The sequence below is a fragment of the Aythya ferina genome (genome assembly GCF_964211825.1).
Source record: "Aythya ferina genome assembly, chromosome: 3".
NCBI classification, from domain to species: domain Eukaryota; kingdom Metazoa; phylum Chordata; class Aves; order Anseriformes; family Anatidae; genus Aythya; species Aythya ferina.
The window spans coordinates 6,202,005-6,220,681 of record NC_140298.1 but is presented as its reverse complement, the minus strand read 5'-3'; the positions used below and the strand labels follow the sequence as shown (position 1 = coordinate 6,220,681).

General features: G+C 49.6%; 1 protein-coding gene across 4 annotated transcripts in view; it reads left to right on the top strand.

Moving 5' to 3' along the window:
• Positions 1 to 2,403: 2,403 nt before the first annotated feature.
• The window catches only part of PAK5 (p21 (RAC1) activated kinase 5), an 82,296-nt gene continuing 66,022 nt past the window's right edge, over positions 2,404 to 18,677 (top strand). The window contains exon 1 of one of the 4 annotated variants that reach the window (XM_084513542.1): positions 2,404 to 2,517. The gene's annotated coding sequence lies outside the window, so the exon portion shown is untranslated. Of the gene's footprint in view, positions 2,518 to 3,046; positions 3,065 to 12,681; positions 12,933 to 18,054; positions 18,073 to 18,677 lie in introns of those variants that run through there. The other 3 variants (XM_084513544.1, XM_084513543.1, XM_084513545.1) reach the window with 3 other exon arrangements.

The following is an 18,677-nucleotide window of genomic DNA, read 5'->3' as shown; positions in this document are numbered from 1 at the left end:
CAGAAAAAAAAAAAAATAGAAACAGCAAGCAGATAGTACGTCAGTTTTGTTAATAGAGTAACATTAACATACTAGAAATTTCCACGTTCTATGTAGCCCCAAGGCGGTGCTGGGTACATCCACTGATATTAATGGGGTGGCACAATGTCAGAGATAGTTAATAGACAAGGTACACCCGAAGTGAAACCAGTTTGGATCAGCTTGCATATGAGTCTGCTGATACATCAGCTCTGATACATCGGCTCTGGTGAGGCCGCACCTCGAGTACTGTGTTCAGTTTTGGGCCCCTCGCTACAAGAAGGACATCGAGGTGCTTGAGCGGGTGCAGAGAAGGGCGACGAAGCTGGTGAGGGGCCTGGAGAACAAGTCCTACGAGGAGCGGCTGAGGGAGCTGGGCTTGTTCAGCCTGGAGAAGAGGAGGCTCAGGGGCGACCTTATCGCTCTCTATGGGTACCTCAAGGGAGGCTGTAGCGAGGTGGGGGTTGGCCTGTTCTCCCACGTGCCTGGTGACAGGACGAGGGGGAATGGGCTTAAGTTGAGCCAGGGGAGTTTTAGGTTAGATGTTAGGAAGAACTTCTTTACCGAAAGGGTTGTGAGGCACTGGAACAGGCTGCCCAAGGAAGTGGTGGAGTCACCATCCCTGGAAGTCTTCAAAAGACGTTTAGATGTAGAGCTTAGGGATATGGTTTAGTGGGGACTGCTAGCGTTAGGTCAGAGGTTGGACTCGATGATCTTGAGGTCTCTTCCAACCTAGAAATTCTGTGATTCTGTGATCAGCACTGTTCTTCCAGAAGCAGACAGTTACTCATTCCTCGGTGGAGCTGAGGCTCTGTAAGACTTTGCTTTTTTTCCTTCCCTCACTCCCCCTGCCGCCACCTCCCTCTAACCCAACTCCCCGAAGCCCCGCGCAGCGCAGTCCCCGCTGCACGCCCAGTCTGACCCAACACCACCCCCGCCGAGCACAAGGGGCCATTTCAGGAGAAGCCGGGCGCCCGCCACCTTGTCTCCTCTCAGCCCGCTCCACTTGGGGACAGCCCCAACCACCCACCCTGTTGTGGCACAGCACATCAGTGGCGCGGGCTGGGCCAAACCGAACCCAGCAGCTCCCGCCCATAGTGCCGGCAAGCCCTGCCTGCCACTTCAGCCCTGGGCTCCTCTGAGACAATCACACAGCGGCTTCCACTGGGAAGGCCTGAGGACCACAACTCCCAGCATGCTGCGGGGCAAAACACTCCCAGCCTAACCCTAACCCTAACCCTAACCCTAACCCTAACCCTAACCCTAACCCTAACCCTAACCCTAACCCTAACCCTAACCCTAAACCCAAACCAACCCTAACCCTAACCCCTAACCCCTAACCCTAACCCTAAACCTAACATTAACCCTAACCCTAATTGTAACCCTAACCCTAACCCTAAACCCAAACCAACCCTAACCCTAACCCCAAACCAACCCTAACCCCAACCCAAACCTAACGTTAATCCTAACCCTAACCTTAATGCTAACCCCAAACCAACCCTAAACCTAATCCTAACCCCAAACCAACCCTAATCCTAAACCTAACCCTAAACCCTAACCCTAACCCCAAACCAACCCTAACGTTAATCCTAACCCTAACCTTAATGCTAACCCCAAACCAACCCTAAAGTTAATCCTAACCCCAAACCAACCCAACCCTAACCCTAACCTTAATGCTAACCCCAAACCAACCCTAAACCTAATCCTAACCCCAAACCAAACCTAACCCTAAACCCTAAACCCTAACCCCAAACCAACCCTAATCCTAACCCCAACCTTAATGCTAACCCCAAACCAACCCTAAACCTAATCCTAACCCCAAACCAAACCTAACCCTAAACCCTAACCCCAAACCAACCCTAACCCTAATCCTAACCCCAACCCAACCCTAACGTTAATCCTAACCATAACTTTAATCTTAACCCCAAACCAACCCTAATCCTAAACCTAACCCTAAACCCTAAACCCTAACCCTAACCTAACCCTAACCCAGCCCTAACCCTAATCCTAATCCCAACCCAACCCTAACGTTAATCCTAACCTTAACCTTAATGCTAACCCCAAACCAACCCTAAAGTTAATCCTAACCCCAACCCAACCCTAACCCTAACCTTAATGCTAACCCCAAACCAACCCTAAACCTAATCCTAACCCCAAACCAAACCAAACCTAACCCTAAACCCTAAACCCTAACCCCAAACCAACCCTAATCCTAACCCCAACCCAATCCTAACCCTAACCTTAATGCTAACCCCAAACCAACCTTAATTCCAACCCCAACCCGCCAGCTCCCGGCGCGCGCTTTCCCCCGGCGGCGGCGGGGGCGTGGCCTCGGGAGGGAGGGGGGCGTCTCCTCTCGCCAGACCCCGCCCACCTCGGGGGCGGGGCGCGGCGGCGGCACCTGCGGGCCGAGCCGAACCCGCTCGAACCGAGCCGAGCCGAGCCCGGCGGGCGCCGCCCGCGAGAAGAGAAGATGGCGCTGGGGGCGCGGCGGCAGAGGTAGGGCGGGGAGCGGGGGGACCGCACCGGGCTGTGCCGTGCCGTGCCGGGGATACGCGGGGCCGGCAGCGAGCCGCCCGCCTGCCGTCCCTTTGTTCCCCGCCGGCAGCAGCAGCAGCAGCCCGTTGGTTGCACGCTCCGTGTCGCTGCGATGCTCGGGGGCGATCCCCGCGTGGGTGAATTTCGGGGCTGTGCAGGGTTCGCTGCGCTTTTGGGGTTCGTGGCGTTTCGGCTCCTTGATGGAGAGCCTTTGTTCCATCCGGCATTAAGGTGTTGCTCCAGCAAACAAATTAATTCGAGGCAGACCAAGCGAAAAACGCGGCTTGGGTTGAGGAAAAGGCAGTGGCACTCGTTTGGAAAGTGCTGACACAAAGCTCCTTTTTTTTTTTTTTTTTTTTTTCTCTCCTTGCTTCAAACGCTGTTTTTTTACAAGTGCTTTTGATCGAGGTGAAACCGCGCTTTCAAGAAGGCATTAATTTTCCTCAGAAGACTTCAGCCCAGCCTGCCGTGGTCCCGCCTTCGTGCAGCAGCTGAGAGCGGAGTTTAGGTGTTTCTGCATTTTTTTTTTAACCTTACCGTAAAGAAAGGGAGAGCAAACCAGTCATCATCGTGTGTGTGCGTAGTAAATGCTGTTGCTTGTGTAATTGCTTTGGCTGTTTGGCATCCCTGTTTTGCTATTCCTGGCTACCTTCATCAGTCCCAAATGCAGTAGGTGAATATTTGGCTTTCAGTGAAGTCTCAGTGTCTGTCTGATGGCTAATCCTACAGTGAAACATGTCACCAGGGTGCCGTTAGTTTCAGAAATAAAATGCTTTGCGAGAAAGTTGGTCAGCAGCGTAAATCCCTGGCGTCAGCTGGCTAAGAACAAACTTCTCGTGGTGCTAGTTAACAGGAGCTGAGTGTTGCTTTATCTCATCGGCCTCGCCTCCAACCCCACGTTCAGTACTGAAGCAGGGGAGATGTTAAGGGGAAACAGTGCTTTTCGGCATCGGCTGGGTCATTGGGGTTTTGCTTGTGTTCAAGGAGGACTCTCCAGCTCCCGTGGCTTGGGCGTTGCCCATGAGGTGATGCTGGCACGAATCTGCCACGGGCACTCTGTGGTTTCAGGGAGGAATGGGGGAAAAGGTAGGGGGGGAAGCACCTGCATCCCTGTTCCTCTGCTCTGATCACACTCAGACTTGACACTTCAATACAATTACTGCTTTGAAGTTGCTCCAATTAAGGATCTCAAGTGTCTGCCACGAACCTGTTCAAATTCATAAATCCTCTCCGCGTTCACTGCCTTACTTTGCAAAAGCTGAAACCAGCAGTCTGCTGTGTGCCATCCGCTGGAGCTGTTAACGGGTGTCTGTGGGTACCATGGTACGTGTGAAGGGTTTCTGGAGCGTGCATAGACCCCAAACAAAGCCCTCCTGCTAAAATACCTCGAGATAGCCTGCACTTAGTGTTTTGTTTTGGCTTGTGGTGCTGTTTGTCCATCCTGATGGGGTTTCCTGGGCCAGCTCTGCTTTGCTCCTTGCTCAGCTCAGCAGAGTTTGGTCTGCTGCAATTTTTTCCTAGATTGTGGTGGAAGCCGAGTGAACCCTCAGGCACCCATGTGGGACGCTCAGTGGTTGCAGCCAGGCAAAAACCAGGAGCACAACGATGGAAATGTCACGAGTCTGATGTCCCTCACACCTGGAGGGCATATCATTTTCACCATCTTGTAACTGTGGTCTATTTATCTCCATTAGTTATAATTTATTAAACATTTTCCATCTTATTAATAGCCATTTGAAGCGTGACAGGCATTTTATATGACATTTTGCTCAAAAAAAATGGTTGGCAGAGCCTTAGTTCCTATGGCTTCCCTCCTCATGCCTCCCCAGATGCCTGATACGGGCTCGTCTCTCTTGCTTGGTGGCAGCTGCAGAAAGGATCTCCCTAACCTCCTGGTACAGAACTTGATTTGAGGCAGCTGCCCCCTATTAGGACCAGCTTCAGCTGGCGATGAGGGATGTGAAGAGCCCTGCCTGCTGGAGAGAGCACACCTGCATCAGCTTTGTTCCCTGCGGAAAAGAGCTGAAAACTGGAAAGTTTCAAAAACATCAACCGCAGAGCACCAAAAACCAGTCAGTTATGAGGCCGTTCAAAAGGGAAAAAAATAGAGCAAATTTCAGGGCTCTCTAATGATACTTAATGTTCAGGTAACTCTAATAAAGCCGTTAATCCATTAGACCACACCGATTCTCCGGGGAGCTGCAGTCAGTGCCGTGTTTCAGCCTGCCTGTCGCCAGGCTCGGCAGGGCTGCGGAGCTCGGTGTCGCATTTGGAGGGCTCTCTCGTGCCAGGAAGGTGGAGTATTTGCTAACAAAATGAATGTTTAGCTCTTACTTTTTTTTTTTTTTTTAATTATTATTATTATTTTTCCCCTGGGGAAAGAGGAGTGTCACAGGGCCTTCAGGGCTACGACCTGCCACAGCATTTGGCTCTCGCAAGGCTCAGCTACGTTGGTGAAAGCAGCTGTCTTGCAGCTCTGGCACCAAACACAGAATTTGTGCCCAGCATTGTGCCTTAAATGTCCAAGGACTCTCCCCTTCCGAGCAGTGCCTGTCCTGCAGTGAGATAGGAAGCACGTGCTCGCATCGTGGAGTGAGCCAGGACATGCAAAGTCACTATTTTGCATCATTTCCAACTGTTTGCCTTCCTGGGGCAAGGCAGAGTGTTATCACTGAAGATGCTCCTGTAGTACGAAGGTAACTACATCTCAGAGCAGACAGAGCTCTGAAAACATTGAATATATCCTTAAATCAAACCAACAAAACGAAAACATCTGAATTAAGTTCAGTTCTTCTACAGACCAGGCTGCCCTTTGCTATTTCTGACCATTCTTCTGCAAAACTCGTACTAAAACACCAGAGATACGCACACGTGTTTCTATTTACACACCACGAGCCACCCTGACTGGGGTCCTGTTGGCACAGGGTGAGACGTTTTTTTACCCTGGGGAGCTTTCTGCATGAGGTGTGCATGTGCAGTGAGCTGGGGTGAAGGCAGAGGAGCAGCACACCTCACTCAGCGCCTGGCAGGTGGAGGCAAAGGGAAATCCTGGCTCTCGTGCTTTTTCTTTCTGGGCTCTCTCTGTGCACCAGCTCCGCTGTTGGAGCTCGGTGCTAGCAAGCAGGGCAGGCAGCAGCAGGACGTGCTCTGGTGTCACAGGGGTGGGAGCTCTGATCTTGCTGAACAAAGATGTTCTGCCAAAAATAGGCTAAGCCAAAGATCTCGGATGCCAAAAAAAGCAGTAGAGATTTTCCCTTTTTTTTTCGGGCTGTTTTAGATTTATTGTCCTCTGCTGGAGGCAGCTGACAAGTAAAAGAGCACGCTGCAGCTACAGGCAGTGGAGTAGTAGAAGCACGTGTGTGCAGTCACCTCTGAGAGGAAAGCCACACGGGCCAGAAATGACTGTAGAAATACGTAATAATGCAAATAAAAACGTGCGGTGTCACTCAACTCCTTCCGTAGCAAAAAACTTCATTATTTTCATAGCCATGGAGGTACTCCAGAAACAGGAGCATGGAGAGACCCTTGTTGACAAAGGAGAGGACAAAAAAAAAAAAAACGCCAACAAAGAAAACCTGGAACAAATAAATGCCCCAAGAAGGCTCCTGCTGGTAGCTATAAACATTTTATTGCAGCATGCTCTGCTGTGTGTGGATAATTCACTGTCAAAACTGGTGGCAGCAAACTGTAGCCGTAGGCCTTCATACAGGTGGTTCGGGTGGTGGTATCAGGTTAAAACTTTACGTTTCTCCCCCAGGACTCTCCACAGGCTTTGTTACCGCTAGTTGAACTCCAGCTCTCCCATTCCCTGAGTCGGACGTATGTGCAGAGCTAATTCCTTGCACTCGAGCTATTTAAGGCGCTGAGCTGAGCACGGAGCTGGAAGTCAGGAGGCACCGCGGCTCTAATCCAGGCTGTGCTGTGGCTGAGCCACCTCGCAGAAGTTATTTAACCTCTGTGTAACGGGAGGGATTATGGTAATTGCTTTGGAAGGCTTTTTTGTACTTTCAGGTGGTCAGCTTTCTTTTTTAGGCAGGTGCAAAACTATCTGGTCCTGAGCTGAAGCGACTCAGTTTGTCCCAGGAGGCTCTTGGTCCTTCACAGGATTACAAGAACAACGCTTAATGCCTCGCCGGGCTGTTTGGGCCACGTAAATAAATGCATTTAAAGGACTTCTCATGAATCCTCTGTGGGATTCTCACAGAAGGGCGCTTAGAGGGATGCATAAATGAAGTACAGTTCGAAGGGGTTGTTCCTGAACTCTTCATGCAATATAAATAAAACGTCAGAACGCTTAAATGGTTTATGTGTTGGCCCAAATCCCACCTTCTCCACGGGAGCCTGGTTTTACATCTATTAGATTTGTTACTACCTTGTTTGTAAAGGCCCCAAAGACAACAGATTTGCTGCATTTTGCTTAGATCTTGGAGGATGTTTGATTTAATGCATTATAGAGAGGGGTGATTTTTGTAGGCTGAAGAAGTGGGAAGGTTTTCGTGAGAGCAAGGTGAGTACGAGGTGAATGTTCCCCGAGCTGTGCCACCGTGACAGATTTTTGGAGCATGCGCTTGCACACTGAACCCCTCTCGTCCAAATAGCAAAATGTCCTGCCTCTTGTGTTTTGTGTCACCTAAAACACGAAGGGCAGGAAGAACTGGCTAAAAAAAGTTGTTGCCTGTGAGGCAGCAGCTTGGGAGACAGGTCTGGGCTGCAGGGTGTGCCAGCAGGGTTTGGGGGAAGGAGCATAACTGGGGGATTTATGTCGGAAACATAAAGTTTAGTGCACTACTGGAAAGCGTTCCAGTGCCAGGGTGATGGCTGTAATCTCAGGAAATGTCTGGGTACCTCCGTGTTTCATCCAGAAGCTCGAAGCGATGCAGCCCAGGGCTGGGAACACGCTGTGTCTGCCCAGCGCCAGCGTGTGCCCCGGCAGCGGTGCTGGGAGAGGCCTGGCTGCCAAAATAGTTCAGCGTTGCTGCAGCGGTTGCAGGTGGTGATTGCCTTTCAAGTTGTTGATCTCCGTTCTGACGTTTTTAGGACAGGAGATAAAGGAGAAGTGGAAAAGAAAACAACTTAGGAAGATCCCACACGGGGCTGTCTGGGACTGCGGTTGTGTGGCTCTGTGGAAAGAGCCCCGTCCTGCGGGGGGGGAGTCACAGCGGGGTCGGCAGGGAGTGAAAGTTGTTAGGGCCGGGAGCCCTTAGGCCAAAACTAAACGTTGGTGATGGGGCAGATGGAGTAATACGTACCCTGAAGACCACTCTGGGGGAGCACGAGCAAAGCCACGTGCTGTGCGTGCCACGGGGGGCTTGTTCCTGGGAGCAGGGTGGAAAACCCGAAGCTTTCCATCCCCATCTCTTTGAGGACCAGCTCGCTGCGCTCTCAGGATTCACAGGGAGAGTAAGTGCTGCCTGTTCAAGTACTTACGGAGTACAAGGGCTGAGATAAATAATTGATGCAGAGCCCTTCTAGCTAAAAAGTGGCTCACAGTCTCTTAAAGGGCTAACAGCAAGCATGGGTTTTTCCTCTTCTGGGGTAGAGGAGCATGGGCCATGCCACCAGTCAGCAGGGCTGCTCCTTTCCAAGGGAAAGGTTTGCGGCAATGAAGTCAAGCCAAGGCCAGTACTTCTTTATTTTGGGGCAATCCAGCCTGACTTTGGACCTCACTGGTGCAGCAAGCCCCAGGGATTACGTATCGAGTGGGAAACCTGATAGCCTTGTGGCTACTTCACGGGCTCACGTTTATTATCACTTTCTGCTTGAAGAAGTATTTTGACTTTTTCCTCAGAATCTGTTAGACTTGGCCCACGGTCTCTTCTTGCTGGTGACATCCTGATGCTGCTGCGTGAGAGATCTTTAACTGAGGGCTAAAGGGTTTCTGCGTGTCCCCCCCCCCACACACACGCATTGCTTTTGCAATTTTTATTCTCATAAATTAGAATTTCTCTTAGGAAGAGAACCACGTGTCTCTCGCTATTTGCTTTGCTCTTGGGCATCTTTCCCTTATTGCTGAAATGGCATCTTGCACTTTTTCATCATCTCCCAATTTTGTCCAAACAGAAGAAAAACAGTCAACTGTCCTGATGCAGCTAGAAATTAAGCTGCAGCTATTGTTTCATGGACTTAATGGGAAAATTGGTGATAATTGCTAACTAATGCTTTTTGAAGGGGTTTTTAATGCGTGAAAAGCTGTCAAGTTGTCAGTCATGAGAAAGACTGGATAATGCACGGCTCCCCTGACAGATGCCTCTTATTATAAAGCACATCCTCTTCGTTCTGCAAGCTTCAGCTTCTCCAGATTTGCCCTTTAATGTTTACTTTTCCCATCCTCTCCCAGTATTACCAAAGCAGTCTGATAGACCCGTGCAGCGCAGTACCACGGATGGAATAATCACGGAAGGAAATAACCCAGGTTGTGATCAGCTTTGTAGTGCTGCATTTAGCAGCACTTTCCCAGTCTTTTGCCCTGGCACTTGGCGATGCAGCCACCTGCCCGTGTTCGAGCTGCTAACCAGCTGTGCTGGCAGCGGGCTTACACCAACACCTGGGGGCCTGGCACTGTGAGGAGCATTTAAAGCTGCACAATTGTGAAACCCTGACTTGTGTGGACACTTGCGGTCCTCATGAACAGTTTCTCAAGGCTTTTTCCTACCAGGTAGGGCATTTAATTTTCTCCGTGTTTCCTTTTAAAGCAAATTTTGAGAGCATACGGAAGATTTTCTTGCAATCCCCTGATTCCAGAGATGGGTTTTTCAGAGAAACCCGTAAAGCAGTGAGATTTATAATAAAAGCAGAGCACTGGACCACGCTGAGTAGCATCTCTCCACAGTGCCCGCTTTTTTTAAGTATGTGAAAGGCTGTCAAGTTGTCAGTCAAGGCAAAGATTGGATAACACACACCTCTTTTCCTGATTCTGGATTTAAAGCATCATAAAGCAGAGCTTATCTCAACTCAGGCACCAGTAGCATCACGCAGAAAGCACTACCAATGAACAAAGCCACTGCAGAGCAGTACAGCGCTCCTTCCCAGGCCGTTCCCCCACCTCCATCAGTCTTTGCAGGTGAAAACCATCGCGTTACCCACCACCAGGGAGGTCTGGTGTTACCGTCTCTGTAGCAGGATCCTCGGCTGAGGCTGGGTAGGAGCTGGAAGAGCTCTCCAGCAGCGCTCCCCTCCTGCTGGCAGGGGCCCCACCAGCACCACAAAAGGTCCACGTGCGGCCGTGACTGTGATATAAATAACGCTCTGAAGTGCCATGATGTCATAGCAAAGTGTTGCGGTCATCGTGGCAAGTGCCGAGGAAAATAGGAATAAAGAAATAAATAACAAGCTCCCGTGGCCTGCAGATAAATCAAAGCTTAGCCCTTGATCTCCCACTGCTCACTAGCCTGGAACATAAATCCAAGGGTTTATCATTAAGCTTAACGGGTCATAAAATCTGGGCTATTTTGGAGGTAGTTGCAGAGATTTGCAGCCCAGGCAGAGCGCAGGCTCTAAGCTGCTGGGTCTTGTGTAACTAGGTAAATAGCAAGCTTCAAATAATGCCATAAAGCCCTCGGATGCAATAACTAAGGCACTCGGGCAAGTGTCGGGGAGCGGAGCCTAGCTGGTGACGAACTTGCCGACAGTGACTGCAAGAGACCCCAGTTTGGAAAGACCTTTAATAAGTGGTTAAGTTCCTGTGGCTTTAGTTGAGGGTAGGTGTGGACAGCCTGGTTTGTGCGTGGTGCTTTCGCCCTCTGCACGGCGCTGCTTTCTTTGCCACGGGCCCAAGAGAGCCGGCGGCACGGTATGGAAATGGGCTGCGACACGGTCACTGTCCTATTATGTCAAGGTAATAACATTTCAGAAGTAGGAGGCTTCGCTGCTGTCCTTTGCTAGTAAATCTTTGCTGCCATCCCTAGCGGGGCTGTGTACAGGCCGTTCCTTTTTCCTTCCCCATTTTTTTTGTGTGAAACGTATGCGTGAGCTGCCTGCTGGCACTTGGAATTGCGTCTGCTTTAAAACCGGGGAGACTTCAGTTTGGGTCAGAGTCCCGTGAAAATTGATGGGTGTTTGGGCAGAGTAAAGCCCTCAGGGACTGATGTCCCTTAGGGGCAGTACTTGGCTCGGGGGTGAGGTGCCAGGAGCTGCTTTTGCAGGTGGCAGCAGCTCTGGGGTGTGCACGGGGAATGGATCTGGAGGCAGCTCCCTCTGCCACACAGGCAGCTGGGGAGGAGGGGATTTGGGTCTTTGGGGTTAATTGACAACTCAGATTAACTGGTTTTTCTTTAAGAGCATCACGGAGCGTTGATTACCCTTTGGTGTACGGCCCGTGCTGCCCCCAGAGAAGGGGGCTCACAGTACCTGAGGTGCAAAGGCAGCTGCTGTGCCTGGACCCAGGATATCCCAGTTGCTTGGAGGCACCAGGAGAGCACGAGGCCTTGTGCAAGAAGGATGAGCATATCACAGAATCACAGAATTTCTAGGTTGGAAGAGACCTCAAGATCGTTGAGTCCAACCTCTGACCTAACGATAACAGTCCCCACTAAACCATATCCCTAAGCTCTACACCTAAACGTCTTTTAAAGACCTCCAGGGATGGTGACTCCACCACTTCCCTGGGCAGCCTGTTCCAGTGCCTCACAAGCCTTTCAGTGAAGAAGTTCTTCCTAACATCTAACCTAAAACTCCCCTGGCTCAACTTAAGCCCATTCCCCCTCGTCCTGTCACCAGGCACGTGGGAGAACAGGCCAACCCCCACCTCGCTATAGCCTCCCTTGAGGTACCTATAGAGAGCGATAAGGTCGCCCCTGAGCCTCCTCTTCTCCAGGCTGAACAAGCCCAGCTCCCTCAGCCACTCCTCGTAGGACTTGTTCTCCAGGCCCCTCACCAGCTTCGTCGCCCTTCTCTGCACCCGCTCAAGCACCTCGATGTCCTTCTTGTAGCGAGGGGCCCAAAACTGAACACAGTACTCGAGGTGCGGCCTCACCAGAGCCGAGTACAGGGGGACGATCACAAATGTGGGGAGCATGTGGGGAGCAAATGCAGCTTCACCTTTCTGTTTGCAAAGCAGAACATGGAAGCATGTTGCTTGGGCCAGAAGCTGATGGGGTTTGTCACGGGGATTGCATTAGGACCGTGGGTAGCTGAGGTGTGCCAGGTGCTTTGTGCTCCTCAAATTCCCAATTTTCAATTATTTGGTGGCGAAATTTGCCAACTTCTCTCTTAGATTGGCCATGTTGGAGTAAAGTTTCTGTGAAATGGTTGTTTCCTGGAAGGACTGGCGAGGAGAGGATATTTACCCATCTTACATTTTCATGATTTTGAGAAGAAACGATCGTGGCTCTACGCTTTGAAGCAGGAAGAAGAAGTATGTAAATGGGAATTGTCAGTACTATTTGCGTGGTCCCAGATTTCAGTCTGAGGACTAACTGGGTCATCTATTCCTTGAGCAATTTTAGCATATATAGTCAAATCAAATTAAATTGGACTTAGGCACTTAAAGTGAGATGTGTACATAGTGCTGTAATGAATCAAGGCGAGATTTCCTTCCCTCCCCTGCCTCTTAAAGATGAACCTGTGGTTAGTTATGTTTAAAAAGTCAGGAATAAAAAAAGCTATAGACGACTTGACTGTTTTTTGATACTCACTGCTGGAAACTCCTCCGCTGTTTTAGTATTGGGGCTTGTCTCTTGGCTGTACAGGCACACGGGGATGTGCATTACCCAGCTTTATGGCCCGGTGCCTCTGCCCAGTGAAGCTTTGGTCTCAGTGCAGTAATTCTGCAAACACTGGTCTTGAATTTCAGACCTCAGCAGGCCTCTGGACTCCTGCCTTTTGTGGTGGCATGGAGTCAGGGCCTGAAAGTCTCCTCGTGCGTCTGCACAAGGTGTGACAAGGTCACAGCTCTCTTGTAAAATGCTCCCCTCTGCTCCAAAACTCCCCGGACTTTGCTCTCTCCCTCTTCCATTTCTCTCCTTTAAGAAAGCCTTGCCTCTTCCTGAGTTTTGCTGCTTTATGTAGGCTCATTCCCCTCCTCCTCTCACCGCTCGCTGCCTCTCCTCCTCTGCCCCAGTTACTAAAATCTCCTCTCCCCGATGCGTCATCTTCAGCAGAGCGCCCGCCGCCTGCGGACTGAAGGCAGCACACGCTCGCAGGAGAAGAAATGACCCTGAATCTCCCTGAAGTTTTCAAGTGGCTGCAAGTTGCCAGCCTCCCAGGCAGCACGTGGAGGCTCTGCTGCCCTTTGCTGCTCCTCCCTTCCTCCGGCAGCGCCTTCCCTGCTCCTCGCTGGCCGGGCTTGCTCCGCAGTGGAGCAAGAGCAGCTTTGCATTTGCAGAGAAAAGGCACCGTGGACTTCCCCCGTATACAAATAGCAACCGCAAAATCCTCTGGTAAGGGTGACAGCTGGCTTCAGGAATATGGTGCTTTGGTGGGGGGGGAGAGGAAATAAGAGAGCGAGGGATTTGGGAAAGATACGTCGAGCAAACCAAGAAAAGGCACGATGGCAGAGCTCAGCTGAATCAGCTGGTGAGAAGGAGTTGGTTCGGTTGCTGGAGCAATCGAGTCATGATTTCAGTGCCTGGAAATAGCTCCTGCAAGCAGAAAGCTTGCAGATGAGGGATCGACCGATCCTGTCTCTGGCCTTGGGGGTGTTCAAGCCACAGGCAGACCGAGCCCCAAGCATCCTGCCCTGGTCCTGCTGCGAGCAGGGTCCCTTGGCCAGGGGGAGTCCGTGGCACTGCTCGGTGCTTGGAGAGAAAATAAAGACTAACAGAAATACTTGGGCCAATGCCAAATGGAAGTCTTCTGAGTAACATGACAAATTTGTTTTAACGTAATCTGGGCTTAATCACTGCTGCTGGCTGTACTGATGGCTTCCAGGTCTGGCAAGGAGGTTGGTCTAGGTAAATTTATTTATTTTCCTGCTCTTCATTACCAGGGTTGTGCGTACTTGGATAGTAAGGAAGAAACAAAAGAAAGGGGACAAATTAAGTGAATGCTGCCAGATTAATTATTCCATCTCTTTTCAACTCATATTTATAAACCTTCAACTTTGGATGGGAACGTTCAAAATTCTTTGCTTGCGGTGACCGTCTTTCCATCTAATTTAAAATCATTCAGCTTTTCAAGGAGCAATTATGCTCCATGCTAACAAATGAAAAGACATGGCAACATCAGAAAAACTGATTATTCAAGCAGTCTTTCTTGCATAAAATAGCTAACTAATGTTCCTGTTTGAGTCCCCGAGTGCTGTTGCGAATGTCCTCCTGAAAGAGAACTTTATTCTCGGTGCAGTGGCGGTCTGCTTCTCATCCCTGGTTGTTCTCTGCCTTGTCACAGTGATGGGTTGGGGGTTCAGGAATGAGTTTGTCTTTTGTTTCTCTGGTTCTTCTGGCATTTAACACTCTTTCTGTCCTCTGTTTCCTCAGAATGATGAAAGAGATGCACAGGGAATGGGATTCGTGTCCAGCTTAGAAAATGAAAGAAATCTTCAGGCTCTTTTGCTGCCCTGACCATTGCCCCAAGGCAGTCAAGTTTGAGATTTTTGCAGGACAATAATTATCAGTGGGTGTTGTTGCCAGAGAGGGAGGTCCATTTGCAGGTATCTGGATATGTTGACATAGAGGTGTTTGATTCAAAACCTGGGAAAGGGGGAGGGAAATCTACCACAATATAGGCTCTTTCAAAGTAAATAAATACATGAAAATTCTCAGTTTTTAATTTTTCCTTTTAAGCTTTGTAAGTTGGCATAACTAGTGCAGTGCTGCACTTGAAGTCTTGTCGGGGTCAAAAGGAAACATGACTTATGGCAAAGCTGAGAACTTAGGGCTGGTGAATTGTGAAACTGCACCTCTCTAATTAAAGGGTTACTATTAGTTCGGACCAAGTTGCCATAGAGAAATAAAAGGACATTAAAAATGCTGCTACAGAAGCAGACTCAGTAATAACTTAAAAGTTGCTGTACGCTTTTACCTATTATCTGTACCTTTCTCTGCTCACCTTTCCATTCCCCTTCTGGGAAAAGGAGGTTGGGGTGAGGGTAAGGGTTGGTTTTTGGATGTTCTTTCTTCCTTCTCGGCTCCCCTGCAGGTGTGCCTGGCATTCTGCACGCTTCCTCAAAGCCTGCCCCCAAATGGGGCTGCAGCCAGCAGATGCAGAGACTTTCCCAGAGGCTCAGCTGAAATGCAGGCAGAGGCTGATATTGCAGGTGGAAATTACTATCTAGTAGCACTTGCTGGGGGCTTTTACCCACTGAGCCTTCCCAGCCCTCTTGTAAGGTCAGCAGCCTCTCCTGCAGCCAGGTATTTCTGCTCCTAGTCCTGACTGCTCCTAATACTAAAAAAGCAGCGAGTCATCGGCGTCCCGTGCTGCCTCCGGGAGGGACATCTTGCTGCCGGTGGCATTTATTCCTCCTTGCTGGGAGGAACAGGAGGTTGAGGTTGATGGCTTCTTCCTCTTGGCTCTGGGATCTGCTTGGGGCTGTGTTTGTTTTCCAGCGTGCTTTAGCACCATCCTCTTTTGTCAGGTCTGCGTGTCCGTGTTGCATCCATGTTTACTGCCTGTGGAGCACCTTAAACACGCTGGATGCTTGCTCCTTATTCTCTCTGCTGCACCTAAAACTGCTCTTGCCAAGGTCTGGATTTCATCGCCGTTCCGTGCCCCGCAGAACACCCACCTGTTAGTACTCCTGGAACAAGCACTGTGGCTTTGTACAGAGCTAAGCTACCTGCTCAATAGGAGAATTGCTGCTACAGCTAAATAAGCTGCAGCAAAGCCCCAGGCAGGCACAGGCAGAGCCTGGCTCTGCGCAAAGCCGGTGCCTCGACATGTGCTGTCTCATCGGGGTATTTGCTGGCGTTGTTTCCTCTCTCCGTCTCTTAAGAATCCTTGTCTATCTATTTTCAGCTCGATTATTGCTGAGCATTAGGTCGATGTTTATAGGAACTATTCATCAAGGTTCCAAGATTTCTTTCCTGCCTTTTCCAAGCCAGGCCCTTGCCCTGGTTTGCTGAGGGGACGCTGCCTTTGCCCCCCAGGGCTGGAACTGCTCCCAGCGTCAGCTCGAGTCCTCATCATTCCCACCCTCTTCCGTAGCAGTTCAGTGGTGTTCTGAGCCTCTTAGGGGACGGTGTGCCTCAGCCCCAAGTTCTGCCTGCAGGCTCCTCTCTGTCCTGGGGGATGCAGCTACCGAGTCTCTCCGCAGCATTTCCCAAATGTTCTGTGTCCTGAAGGGTGCAGAAGATTGTCCCAGACTGAGGCTGTGGTTCTCTGATGCTCATCTCTTCTGATTAGATTTAAGCAAATGAAGGATTCATAATTCTAGATAAAATTAAGGGGAGGAGGGAGTGGTTCCACATTTCAAACGCAAACATTTAAAGCAAATGCAGCCTGCTGGGAAGCATCACATTAAATTGCATGACTTTAAAAGAAAAGAACATCCGTTTCACTTGAGTCCACGATATGAAAGATTAGGAGTTAAGAGACATTTTTTCACCCACTTTGGAAGTAAATGCATTTTAAATTTAATTCTTCGGTGCAGCTGTCTCTTCCACGTCTCTCCGCAGAAAGCCTTCCCCGTGCCGAGGAGCGATGTAAAGATGTGGGCTGCATGCTAATCCAGCTGGAGCTGCCGAGCTGCCTTTCCACCCTTGGGAAGTTTCCCCAGCACCACCTCCTAGATAAGTGTAGGACTGTCTTGTCTTTTAACACGCCGCCAGTTTGGGGAGAGCTGTTGGGTAGCGTAGTAGCACCAGCGTTTCTAATGAAGCCGAAACAAACTGGTGTGTGTGAAAGGGGCTTATGGCACGGGGCTGGGGCAGCCAGGAGCAGTGCTGGGATGCTCCTGTTAGTTGCACGTCCCTGATGGGTGCTTGCACTTACTGCTCCTGCAAATACTGCTTGCTTCAGGCTGGAAAATCACCCTGAAAAAAAAAAAATAAAAAAAAAAAAATGAAGATGCAGGTACGTTAGGTATGATGAGCTTCTGGGGAGTTCAGTGGTACCTGAGCTTTACCATCCATCCACCACAGGAGGAGTTGCTGAGGGCATGCGGCATCAGCTGCCAGCACTTGGAGAGTCTGGCTGGAGTAAAGGTGAGGCTTTGCTGCCTCCTCACCCCCTTCATCTTGATCTGGTCTGCTCCACAGCCTTCCTTCTCCTAGTTCTTGCTGCCTCCTTTTGAGAGAAGTGCCTTTTGTAGGAAAACCCTACGCAGAATCTCCTACTTGTCCTACTCATCTCCTTCTTCACAAGAGCATATTTTATAGTTTGAGCTCACTGATTTTGAGCTCATTAGTGCTGTCACATCATGCTAAACACATCAGCTGTGTCGATAATATGCAATCTGAAGCCATTATTCTCTGTTCTCTAGAAGTGATCTTCCTTTTTGTTGTTGTTATTTTTGCACAGCACTGCGGTCTGAGTGCACTTCTCGCTTGTATTTGGTGACTTATTAAGGCTTATCCAAGTCACAGATTCCCAGCGGATGTTCTGAGCTTGTTTCTTATTTAAAAACATCATCTAAATTCAAATCAGGAATTAACACAGTTCTGTAAATGACATTCACCCCTCTGTAGAAGGACCAGCATTAATCCTATGCGCCGCTGCAGCAGCATTTTGAGCCTCATTTGTGGGCTTTGATGGGCTTTACATGAGCCTTATGCAAAGCAGACCCCTCTGCAGTAGGTAGGTAGGGCTAACCCTGCCTGCTTCAGGTACCGAGCTTAAACACGTGCCAAAGGGGCTTTTTAGGACGTGGGTTCCCTGTTTAGCCAGGGAAGAAGACCAAGGGGTTGTGTGGCTCCTGTAAGACTTCCTAGAAACCTCCACCTTTATTTTTTTTTGCCTCCCTACCAGCTGCCAGCAGCAGTCCGTGCTGTCTGTGTTGCTGGAGTTCCCACAAAACCCATTGCCTCTGCAGGGCAGAGCGTTCCCTAGACCTAAAAACTGAAGCCGACCCTAGTGCAAGAGGATGCTGAAATACTCCTCCAACATTATGCTGCTGGCTCAAAACCGTTCCTTCTTGCTCTTCACCATTTTTTTTCCAGCATGGACATGCCCCCTGTCACTGTTGGGCTCCTGCAAACACCATGACACAAATCCAAGCTTGTTTGGCTGCTCTTCTTTGTTAGCTATTTTTGTGTTACCTGGATCAGTACTTATCAAAGAGGAGCTCTACCATGTGAAATAAACATGGTTAAACTTTAATAAGTAGCATGAGAGATGCTCTTTCTGATGCTGTGTGGGCAAACACCGGATGATTCTTGGAGGAGAGGAAAGGTAGCAGCAAATGTTTTTACCTCATGTGTTTAATATCCCTCATAATTGCTTAGCGAGTGGGGAAGCGAATAAAGGAAACAGCAATTAAGAGCAGGGCTTTTTTTTCCTCACTTACCTATCATGTTTTCAAATACGTTGAAAGCCTTGAATGAAATCAGAGCGTAATGGTGGCACCTGTATTTGCAGGTTTTCTTAGAGCCTGGCTTTTGCAAGGCAGAGCTCTCCGACTTCTACCCGGCTCAGCGCCTTGAGGTACGTGTAATGCTGCTCCCTGTCCACGCGAGGTGTCCCAGCCGACTACTTCTGCCTAGATGCAGAAGGTTAGGCCCAAAGAGCCCCCAGAATCACGTTGTCCTTTTTCCATCATTTCTCAGGCTGTTGTTTCCTTCCGCTTGCCCTGGCACGGGGCACGCTGTGTCCGACCACGCTTTTTTCTGCAGCATCCGCTGCTTTATTTGAGAGCCTCGTCTGGAAATTAATGGTTCATTGTATGGAAATGCTTGCTTTATCGGCTCTTCCTTACCTTCAGCTGTCAGCCAGTGCTTCCTTTTATTCCTTATTAGCGATAACAAAGCCCTTTTTACATGATATTTTCTTTGTGAAGGGTGTTTTATGCAGTAATCACGTTACCTCTCAGTCTTGCTTTAACCAAGCTGAACAGATTGAGCTCCAGATTTCTCATTCTAAGACATTTTCCTCCCATCCAGTCATTTTTACAGCTTTCTCCTGTATCCTTTCCATTTATCAAGATCCTTTTGTGAAGGCTGACCCCAAAGGCGTCTGTGCTTTTCCAGGATCCTCCATGGCTATGACACGGGGGTGAAGTTGTCTCCCAGGTCGTGCATGTTGCATTTCCA